This window comes from Tinamus guttatus, unplaced genomic scaffold (assembly GCF_059628265.1).
Source record: "Tinamus guttatus ecotype Peru unplaced genomic scaffold, ASM5962826v1 Tinamus_guttatus_pri_ptg000399l, whole genome shotgun sequence".
Classification (NCBI taxonomy): Eukaryota; Metazoa; Chordata; class Aves; order Tinamiformes; family Tinamidae; genus Tinamus; species Tinamus guttatus.
This window is the reverse complement of record NW_028288933.1, coordinates 304,998-317,342: the sequence shown is the minus strand read 5'-3', so window position 1 is coordinate 317,342 and position 12,345 is coordinate 304,998. Positions and strand designations below refer to the sequence as shown.

Sequence of the window (12,345 nt, the reverse complement as noted above, 5' to 3'; positions counted from 1 at the left end):
AGATTTCAGAGTTGCAGGAAAGAGCCACAAGGCAACAGAAGTGAACTCTCTGCCTACAGAACTTGCCCATTTTTCTAGGGGATGTTTCTGTAGACGGTGAGCCGTGCTAGCAGATGCATCTGGGTAGACTCGTTTCCTTGTCCCCTGATCACAACATTTGGCCACCAAGGCTCTGCCAGCCTCTTCTCCATAGGCAGGCAGGAGAGCTGAGCAGCTCCCCGCATTTACCTCTTCCATGCAGCACTGTCACTGATTTCACTTCAGATTATCTTAGGAACTACTAATGTGAAGATTATCTTCTTACATAAGAGTTAATAAGATGCTGGGTATACGTGACTAAGAAAGGAGAGAAAATCAAAAGAGAATAAGTTCTGGTTTACAGCAACTGTGCTAATTCTTTTTTCTTTTTTTTGCTGGTGATCCAGGCATAAGGGGATAATTAGCAGCACTGACAAGTGAAACTCTATCCAAAAGCCAAGTGGCAAATCTCACTCACTCCAAGTTTCTCTCAGTAAAGTGGTACATTTTAACTCACTGTTCCAGGAAAAAAAAAAAAAAAAAAAAAAAAAAAAAAAGGAAGGGTAATATGCCTGCATGTTTCACCCATCAGAGAAGCACCACTGTCCTAACAGCACCACAAAATGACAAGGTAACCAAACCAGGGATAAGCTCCTGTCGACAACCTTTACAAGGGACAGAAATTTGCAGTTATTAAGAAAAAGATATGAAACAAACAAGCAGTTAAGTGGTAAAACACAGGAATGCACCCGTTCCCTAGTGTGATGAGGCTGCGGCAACATGGATCCCATGGAGGCAAGCGATAGGACCTCACGTTCTGTGATTATTTTTCCCAAATCCCCAATGTACTACAATTGTTCACTAAAGGTGTATAAAAAATATACCTCCAAAACACAGTTAAAACTGTTTAATCTGTGAACAAATATAAATATATGTCACAAATACCAAATCGTGAAAGCATATAAGGACAGCATTCTACAACATTTCAGGGTATAGCAACTGCTCCCTGCAGAAAACAACAAGTTCTACAGAAAAGAGATACTGGAGGTCAAGGCAAACTGCAAGAGAAAATCAACTACCAGCAATTTTTCATCAGTCTGTCTTTGCTAGCTTAGTGCTATTTTGACAAGATCTGTACCTTCATCCTTTAAGTCCTCTCTTGCCATTCTTCTTGTTTACCAATATACTTAACCTGCACATGTAACAGAAATTGTTTCAACCATGTCTTTTTATTAGAAGCCTTTAGAAAATAATTCTTGACTCTGTTCTGTTTTTACATATACCACCTTTACTTCGTAACAAAGAATATCGTGAACTTACATATATATTTAGTCATCACTTTCCCAGTGACATTTCCGAGATATATGTGCTTATCCTTGTTTCTTTAATTTCAATTTCTTGTCCTTTCTGAGATAAATCAATGGTTCAGTCACATTAAATTCTGTGTGGCCAAATAAATTTCACCTGATCTCTTAGACTTCAGAGGAGTAAGAAGTAACAACACAAGTGTTAAATGCCTTAGATAAATGCAGTTACTATGGAGATCCCTTGTTAATCTAAGGAACTGTGGCATCTTTCATCCTTCTTTCTTTGTATTATCTCTGCATGTCCCTAATTATTTTCTGTACTGTCCAGTGTATTTTATAAGCATAAGTATCCAAAGGAAAAAAAAAGAAATCCTTTCTGCTGGCAGCACATTAAGTCCAAACACAGTATTTGAGAAGAATTTAAGGAGAAACCTAAAATCTTATGAATCTTTCTGTGCATGCTCTATTTACAAATGTTTTGATATAGCCTTTTTTTCTGTTTTTTGGGTTTTTTTTCTTTTTCTTTCTGTGGTGGTGGGGTGTTTGTTTGCCTACACTATTTGAAACTGGGACTGAAACCCAGGACTCATCAGCTCTCCTGCTTTGCATATGAGAAGTATGAACTGAATGCTCAGCAAATTTTATCTAAATCTCCTGCAAAGCATTTCTCAAACTCCAATTTGAGGTAACTTTCATGAAGCAGGCGCACGATACCTCAATATCAGCAATCAGAGCTCAGTTCGTTGTAAACCTGTGAATTTGAAGTTGTTAAAGAAACTGTCCAATTACCCAGTCATAGTTTTCAAGGGTATTGTCTGCTAGAGAAGCTATCACAGCTCTTAAACTTTATTCCTAAGCTAATAAATGTGTGAAGCAACATTTTGGTAACGGGAACATATGTCTAGAAAGACACAGGCTAATCAGGGACAGGTAAGCTGCATGCTGATTCACCACCCCCAAAAACCTCCCATTATGTTTAGCTGCACAGCTCTGCACCGTGCTACTGAAAAGCCTTTTCTCACATATCTGTCATCCTCATACAATAGTTCCAGTAGATTTACACTCCAAAAGTGTTTTTTTGGACTTCTCACAAGGCTCTCTGACCTTCTGTGAAAGGAACATAGCAAAACTTTCCTTATTCATGATTTTACCTACAAGACAGAGGAATTTCCATTTCTGACTAAGAGAATACTTGAAAATAATCCAGAAAGGACTCCACAGGAAAACACACTGCTGCTTTAATCCATCCTTGTACCCATGACGGCTTTATGCAGCGAGGATTCACAACTGTCATATAATTCTTGGAGTGTTAACTGCTTTCCTTGTACCGGGCAACTCAGGAAAGTCTGTAACTCATAACCTTGTTCTCCCTTAAAAACCAACTGATTAACTCACAGAATTGGTTTATTAGTCCACCAACACAGACTGCTCAAGACTTTACTGAACATTATATACATTTTTACGAATCTTTTATTGGTACTGCACAGAAAAGAATGTGTAGTTTCTGAAAATGTATCAACTTGCGGTATCAACCATACTTTATTTTTCATCAGCAGCCTGACAGTTGCACTTTGGCACTGTTACTTCTGGCAAGTAATGTAATGTGAAAGCAAGGCCGGACCTTGCAGTGTTACGCCTGATTTAATATAAGGCAACAAATAAAAGGACACTTAGGATCAATAAAACTGAGCTTTATTTAGTCTGTAGAAATAGGAGTATCATTAAAAAATAAACCCTCAAGGTTCCATAATCTTGTCATATCATTTCTGCTTTCAGATGCTTAATCTTGGAGATCCCTTTCTGCAAGCCTAATACCGAATTTGTTTAATAACACACTTTCTTAATTTAAGCCTCCTAAAATTTTGTCTTGAGGTAAAAATGAACCATTTTCCAGGCCTTCTAGTTGATTTCTTTCAGTTCTGCATGGGAACTTCAGCTGAGAGAAAGTTATTTGACAACTGAGGACATAATGTTCCAGCAAAATGGAGAAAATAGAGTGAAAGAGACCGAGAGCAAACGAGAGAGACAGAGGGATTGCACATGCATGCATACAGGAGAGAAGCAGAGAAACAAACACGGGGTTCTGTGCAGCTCTTGTTAAAATATTTAACCAGCAGAAAACAGAATCTCTTCAAGCAGAAGAGAAATAATGTGTTAAAGGCAGATTATTTAGGAAAATCCTATATGCCAAATTAACAGTTTAACTACCAACAGAAAGACACTGGGAATACAGGTACTGTAGTCATGCATCATTTATAAGACAATTTAGAGTGTCATTTATTAGCCAATTTAGAGCATTCAATCCGAAGCAACATAAACTGGCTTGTCCCATGTCCAGCAAACATAGAATAGGGAGTAGGTAGTAGTAGTCTGGGATATTGAGAGGTCCAAAGGGTTTGGCATTGAGCTAATATCATTTACATATAAATGTCAGGTTCCCTCATGGTTCTGTAACATGGCAGTAAGATATTTGGGCACCAGGAGGAAAGGCTGGATATCTAAATTTGGCTGCTGTCTCTGTGCTTAGAAGGAGCGTTTATCACACGAACAGGCACCACACCAGCACGAGCACCTCTTTGCAAGGTCAGTCACAACCCAGTCATGCATCTCCCGCAGACACGAAGTGAAAGAAGCCTCCTTTGGTCCTTGCTATTATCTCTTTGAAACCACAGTAATGAAGACGATTTGGGACCACAGAAACTGTGAAGTGACAGATCAGGTGACTGTGGGAAGTCAGGGACATTTAGTCCCTAATTAGGGACATTAGGTGACTATGGGAAATAGGGACATTAGTATGGTGAAAGTAGGTCTAGAAGGGGAACCAAGGAACGTTCACAGGAACATAAATAAAAAAGGAAGAAGAGAGAGTCTTAAACAATATGGGGATAGATGTCAGAGTAGTAGGTAATGGATCAGGGTAACAGCACCAGAGCTTTCCTCTTCCATGGCCTCATCTCACTATTCCAGCTTGGAGTATCTGTTGTTTTCTTAAGAGAATGAAAGTTTACAGGAAAAACAATCCTCAGATTAACTGAAAGCAAAGTTAGCTAGCTGAAGTTCTTTTTGGGAAAAAAAAAATGAGTAAAATGTGGCAGAAGAGCGGTATGTAGTAATGAACAGGAGCACTTCTGCTAGACGCACAAAAAGTGCTTGACAAGTGCAAGAAACACCTCCCACTGCAACTCAAGATGGGCTGAGAGTATGATCCCTACTAGTACTGCTGCAGAGAAACTGCTGCATTAAAGACCCGACACGAAGGACAGCCTGTGTCTGTATGGGAAAGGATGGCTGTCAAACTCGTCTTCAATGTCACACAGCTGTGAGAGCCACTGTATAAGATCCATGCTGGGGTGGCATAGCATGGCTCAACTTTCAGCATGCTTAAATTCACTATTTAGCTTCACAGACAATTAGTGTGTGCAGAATTATAGTTGTGATTTAATGTAATGATCCTGCTCAGTAGATTATTAATATAAATGACAGTTATTACTTCTGGAGGAAGCACTCTTTCAAGTATATGTGAAAATTATACAAACACGGAAGGTTTGCAAAGTTCCTGTGCCTTAATGATGCCTTCACATACAGCACACAAAGAACTCACTTTCTCTGCTTTATCATTTTTAAAAGGTAGATGGATTTCAAATTTTTCCAGCATCATTTACGTTTATTTTTAAATGAATATGTAATTGGTCCATAAGAATTGAGACAAGAACTAGTTAAAGAAAGAGGTGCAACTGGAGTCTCTACACTGACAGGTCCTACCTCCAAGCTCTGAAGTACAAATAAGTAAACTTTGTGAAAATTTAAAAATAATGACTTTATAGCAACTAATACAGCAGTTCCCTATTATAAGAATAGCTGTGTATACTGTCAAAGTTTACATCTTCCAGAAAAGCATATGGCTTTATACATAAGCAGCCACTGCTTCTATGCTGCTTAAGAAATGTCTAAGTACATACTTACAAAGTTTAGATGTAATTCCCATTTTAAAAATTCCATATATTTGTATTTGCCCAACAGACAGCAACTCTTAAGAATGTATCACTGCTATCAACAGGATAAACTGCTAACAGTTTAACAGCTAATGCTTTAATACCTATTTTAACTAACTTAAAGATACAAACCATAAGACATGCTTCAGACAGCAAAATCCCATTGAAGGGGGTTAAGGCTGTACACTGTACATGACATCTCACTCCTTTTTTTCCTGATTCTTCTTCCCTAAAATAAATGTTCTCATTTGGCATCACAAGGATGAGTGAAAAAGGCTCGTGGCATCAGAGCAGCCTGGACACTGTTTCTGTTAGAAGTGAAAAGGTATTGAGAGACTTATTATTAGAAAGATCAAAGAGCAGTGCTGTACAGTACGAGTCGAGCTCTCCAGGCTATCATACCTTTTACAGAGTATTTCCAGACTTTGCAGTGAATGTCTGGGGAAGTTCCCCGAAAGCGCCAACTCCTGGATCCATGTGATACAGCAAAATCCCATCTTTCAGTGAAGAATGCAGTTCTATGCCTTGACTTTTAGGAGATTTCAAACATGCGACTGAAGGACACTGAATGGAATCAGGCAGTAGTGAGGAAAAACTCCAAAATATATGACTCACTAAAACAAAAAACAATTTTTTCTTATGAAGAAATTTTAATAATAACTATTAAATATAGACTGTAACTAAAAAGTAAAACAAACCAAAACAAATGATTAAGGTCCCCATCTAAAACTCAAATAGTGGAGAGACACAGTGAAAACTGTAAGAGGGAAGAAATCTGAAGTTAAAGCTTCCATACCAGCGGATCACAGAAGCAGTTCACTACAGCACGTCCCTGGAAGTCACCACAGCAACTGTGTAAAACTGCAGCCACAAGCATACAAAGTATGACTTAATGCAAAAATACCCACCATTATTTTCTTTAATGGAAGGCTACTATGACTGTGCAAGGGCCTTATTTAAAATCACAGCCAAGCTGACAGTCAATTTAATGTCTGAAAGTAGCTCATTACAATACAGTAACATGGTATATAAGAAACTAAGCACCTTTTAACTCTACCACATTAAGGCATCCTGTGAAAATCCAACAAATAAATCAAACTAGCAAATATCCAGCTTTTGAAAGCTATTGTGTAAAGATGTTAAATTCTGTTGGCATGATCTGGGGATACAATCAGGCCATGCGTAGGGCCCAGAGACTTTTTTTTAAAAAGGGGGTTCAATCCTTTTATTATTATTATATTATGGACAGAGTTATTTGGTAAATGCATATTATGCATAATTCAAAATAATGGTATTTAAAAATGAAATATACAACACAGATTTCACGTGCAAAGCTGCCAAATAATGGAATCTAAGATAAAATATCAGCCAGTCACCCATTTAAATGGTTAGGTTAAATTCCTGGCTGAGAAAAATGTGATTACATGACTTCTGGTGCACCTGGAAAACACACCATTTGAAAATGTGCCTAGAAAACCATGTGTTTACCATTTGAAGAAAAAGTTGAAAAGCTGCAGAAGATAAATTAAATACTGGGGAGTAATCAATCACAGTGCTAAAATGATAGATGACAACTAAACTGAAGCCCCAGGGAAGTACATACACAGAGCCATTTTGCAAAATTAGGTTGCATAACTAGCATACCTCAAAGCACTACAGAGTCTAAATCCATGCCAGAGATCTCACATTAAAAAATGCAAAGCTGAAGCTGTAATACAAGATCGATAAAAAAAAGAAAAATCTGCTTCTGAGGCACAGAATTTTGTAAGCAAATGAGTCACAGGGAATATACTACTCTGAATAGTCTTAAAAGGATAACAAAAACAGAGACCAAAAATCGTTACACTATGCAAACGTTACTTTATACCTTATCAACAAGTTTATATTTCCGTGGGGGGAGGAGAGGGGAGGAGAGTGAAACTAATTTATGGGAAGACCTCATTAAAGAATTCAAGTAGTGTGAACAGTCAAATGAACTATTATACCCAAACCTGCAGTATATGCACATGAATCTTAATGGGCAATGAGAAAACCTAGGAGTACAGGTAATGAGGGCACTTCCATCCTGCTTCTAGATGACTGTATTGCAATGAAATATTGAAACTGTAATATAATGGAAGATTATTGTGATTAGCAGAGAACATTCAGAAACCGCAGGCTCATTTCTTCTTCGAAGGCTCATAAATTCAACTTATACAAAATTGACCCTTCCAAAATCAAGGATCTGTTCATTTAGCTGCCTTACCTCTGGCACACCGCATACCTCCGGATATTATATGGTAAATGGTAAAACATAAATCACGGTAGCTTTTGAAATAGAAATGAGGGTAAACAACTATAATATTGGGTGCTCGTGAGCTAATGGCAAGTAAAACATGAATTTAGCTCCTCTACATGTAATGGCGTCAGACTGCCCACACAATCATTTTCGACAGGCCAAACCACCTCTCAGCTGATTATAGTTCCACCATCCTCCATTGGCACTAGCTGTTAATTTGTGCAGTGCTCTAATTTATATGACATTACTTGAACTTGCATTTATGCAAGAAGAATGGAAAAACTATCATTAACCAGCAACCATCAGAGATGTCAAAGAGATGATAAACCAAAGCATGTGGCAGATGAAATTTGATTGCTGCTAACTATGTGCGAACACAAGATTTTTTTCCCTCCTCCAACAAAATGTTTTGAAATACCAAAACCAAATGGCAAAGGCCTGATATTTGAAATAAGGATTATAAAAATTAAACAACATAAAATGTAGTTTATATAACTGCTTTTATTTTGTCCTTTCCTTAAGCACTTACAACAAAAATAATTTTGTCTACTTGTGGAAAACAGCATTTTCGCCTCTTAGCTCTTTTTTCAAATTCAGCTTTTAATTCAGGAACATAGCTGAGAAAAAGAAATACTTTAAGATGAAGACACATAATTGAACAAGCCCAGTGTCAAGAGAACGAATTACTCCTTAGTGTTCAAATAACATACAGTTCACAAGGGATGTATTTTCAGTCGACCCGAAGGTAGCCTACATGAACTTCCCTTCATGGCTCAATGTATACTCTGCTGAAGCGGGTATCATTTCTCCTCACCAATGATGGATGAAAGTTAAACCTAATTTATTTCTGTTTTATTATTCTAATTTCTCATGTATATTCCGAAGAGAGAGCTAAATAAATTACACATTACAAATGTTAAATAACCACTATATAGTTTCATTTCTGTAATTATATATTCATTGTTAGGACATTTGTAGTTTATAATCATAATACCATGACTGATAAAATTGACTGATGGGATACTCTGAAAAGGTTCCATCAACCTATTCTGCCAGCAGGGGAGAGAGAATTTGTATGTGATGGAGTATCAACAAGAGTTGATTAAGTTTTTCTCACTATACACAAATAAACCGAGGCTAATCTAGAACAAAATCTGTCTGTGAGTTCTGGGCGGTTGACAGAGGAATGCAAGAAAAATATGAAGAAAAAGAAAATATGTCTGAGTGGCTGTAACAGGGAAATTCACTTCCTACAAACACATCTACAGCAACTTCTCAATTTGTTGTATGCCTACATCATTTATGTTATATGACTTGCTTGGCATTGCTAACATTTATACACGTTTCCATCAGTCATCTGATGCCAAAACTTAAGGTCCTGGGGAAAAGTATAACTGATTTGTTTGAAGGTATCCTGAGATTTAAATAACAAATCCTCAAACTCCCACTGTATTTCTCTGCATGTCAAATAAAAATTGCAAGAGCTGACCAATATATATTTCATAAATTGCAACCCTTCACAATTCCTTGGACATAGGTATATGGCATTGTTCTGTGCATTATTGGATTCTTTCGGTCTGCAGTACATCTACTTCATACTATAGACACCTGGCGAGCTCAGAATTTGTCTAACATCAGGAACATTCAACAAGTCAAATCTGCAAAGAGGATGGCACTGTATGCAGTAAGAGGAGAAGCTACTCAATTAAAGTGGTTTACCTGTATGGATAGAAGACTTGAAAAATAAAGGGTGAGGAGAGGTATGACAGTATATGCACAATGTCAACCTCAGAAGTGAGAAGGAAAGAGAAAACGGAGGATTGACAGAATGTCAAGATTGTAAATGAAAGATTGACAGAAGCAGCAATGGAAAGTTAAAAGGAATGAATAAATTGAAGACAGCAGTGCTGTTGATTTTTTAGAGCTGTTTAAAAGTTGACTTGTTTTTTAATGATCTGATGGAACTCATTATATGGCTGGTAGCACAGTTGGGTGTATTACATAAGTAACCATACATATATAGCATCCAATTTTCAAAGAAGAGTTATGTTACCTTCAGTCTCAGTTAAATGTCACACATCTCCTTTCATGATGTCAGTGATGAAACTTAATGTTAAGACCTGTCACTGAACCTGGTTGCTCAGAGAAACATTTGGTATTTTTTCTTCTGCCGAAAATATGTTTGGTTTACATTTTTTACCACATTTTTGAGTATTCTTTTTATTTCCTTGTCAAAAAATATCTAAGATGTATTCCCATCCACATCTAGTCTGTTCCACACACTTGTTTGGCTAAAGAAAGATTTCATATATGACAGTATTTTTTCAGTTCCACTTCATGCTATACTTTCAGACATATATTCTATGAGCAAAATGTTACCCAACTGCACACGTCCTCTGGACAGCACATACTGTCCCCAACCTTCTGCCACAAAGAGGCAGCCTCTGCTAGCACATAACACAGAGGAACTGCTTGCTTTGAATTGCTAGTAGAAATGCTTTAACACGCATTCACACATGCTGGTTCCCAAACTGCCACACTTCAATACCCGATAAGGCAGCACAGCCATATCCCCTGCTTGTTTTGCCACAGCTATCACCCAGGATCTGCAATAAAAGCACTGTCTGTTTTCCACTGTATCACAACTGGTACTTTACTTAGCAACTTGAGACTACTTTCAAAGGACAACATCAATAATATCATCCACAACATAAACACGGCTCATTTTCCTGTCTCAACAGATAGTCTTAAGTTCTTGAAATTCTATAAAACAGCAGTTATCAAAGACCAATCCTTACAAGTAGATGTGCATTTTTTGTAGGTGATTGGTCTGAAACAGTATTCAATAACAAACACAAACCCGTAGAACTCTCTTATTTCGTTATGTTCTCACCCAACATCAACTGACTTCACTGACCCAAAACTGAGACACTGGTCTGCAAAATTTCCAACACAATTGCGTTTTATGAAGAAGTAAAAGCTGTATTTTCAGTATGGGCAGCAACAGAGATACACTGCCTCCTACCTTAGATGATTATAGGATGAATAAAAATGTACTTTTGTGAAATGAAACTGAGTTGGACAGAAGGCAGGAATGTTCACTGCACTAGTTTCTTCTCCTTCTTACTAAAATAAGTGCAAAGAGGGAAAAATACACAGGGTGCCAGTACAAATAGTGCTCAGCACCAGAGTATGTAATTAGTTCACTTACTTACTATTCACAATACAGACTGAGTGCTTGACTCTCTTCTCTCTGTTTATTCAGGATGCCACGTTTCTGTAAGAGAAACAAATAAATGAATTAATCATCTGTTTAAGATAAGTGACCTGGTTTCACTCATATTACCGAAGTTTGGCATTTTTACATTTAGTTTTACATTAACTCCAAGATTTAAAGACCAGGATTTTCATGAAAGAGTCCAGAAAAGAAGAAAATCCACACAACTCGTTTTCCTTAAAAGACCAAGTTTCCAGTCCTACAATACAAGGACAAATGGAGAATCCACAGGTTCTGCACACAAATATATTTTGAAACCCATTACCACATTCAGGGCATCTAAATCACACCTGGACACCCGCAGCTCTGCACGCTCTGGGGAGGGTGACAGGCTCTCACACCTGCAGCTGTGGCAATCCCCCGTTTGAATTTAAATTCACACGCTGTATTAGATCTGGACCAAATTACTCCATTAGAGTGAGCAGGAAAAGAAGAGACCGGTGAGAGCCGCAGCCTTTTCCCTGGCCTTGGAGGCGAGCACGGAGCCAGGCTGCAGCCGCAGGTTCGATGCTTGGCCCCATGGTTTGTGCCAGCAATTAGCACAATCAAAGATGAGTCATTTGTCTGAAGCACTTAAAAACAGAGAGTCAAATGGATGACAACAAGATAGGTGAATATATTTTTACTTTAGGATCAACTTTTCCAGAGAAGGAGGAAATGGTTATTACATAAGATTGTCAGTTTGCATCACATCAACCCTTACTCTACTCTTTAGAAAAGGCAAATCACGATTCCCTGCAGCATCTCATTCCAAATGAGCCTGGCTACTATCATTAATGACCCAAATAATAAAGGGTCCAGAATATAATTGATTTAAAAATCATGCTTTTCCCTTCTTTTTTTAGTAAGAAATTAATACTGCCTCCTGTATTTTTCTTTTAACATCTGTGACATCCCAGAAGGCATTTTTTTGCATGGCAATCCACTGAAGGAACCTATTGGACAAAAAATCACATGTGTTTGAGCTGAGGGCTGTATGTTTCACGAGTCCAAAGCGCACAGTATTATTTTATTATTCAAGTATTATTTAGTTATTCATTTTTAAACCCTTTAAAAACTATATGGCTTAGCTCTTCTGATTAGCAGGCTATTCTGTTATGTCCTAGATATCACTAGGAGTTGTGGAGTACTCGAACAGTGCTAAATTTGCTGGACAGTGACAGGAAACCCTTGTCTCAGAAAAGGGTTTAGGATCATTCAGGTGCTGGTGCAAAACACAGCTGTAGGACCACCTCGTTTCTTTCCTAGAGTTTGTAACATACCTGAAAAGAGCCTTAGCAGGCCTCATGCAGGTTGGTGCTCCTTATTAGCTGTGGATCTGCTGATAAAGCTAGTAACAGACCTGATCTCACCTACTGTATTCAAGTAGCTCTTGTCAACTTTTTAACCAAATTTTTGCCTCTCCCTGTCATTCAAACCTTCTCAAATTTATGGGTATTAAGATGAATTTCTACATGGAAACACTGGTGAAGC

At 37.8% G+C, this 12,345-nt stretch overlaps 1 protein-coding gene across 2 annotated transcripts in view; it reads right to left on the bottom strand.

Annotated features, from left to right (window-relative positions):
• The window catches only part of SYT1 (synaptotagmin 1), a 213,157-nt gene extending 202,285 nt beyond the window's left edge, over positions 1 to 10,872 (bottom strand). For both annotated transcript variants that reach the window (XM_088531211.1, XM_088531212.1), the window contains exon 1: positions 10,811 to 10,872. The gene's annotated coding sequence lies outside the window, so the exon portion shown is untranslated. The remainder of the gene's footprint in view (positions 1 to 10,810) is intronic.
• Positions 10,873 to 12,345: the final 1,473 nt, after the last annotated feature.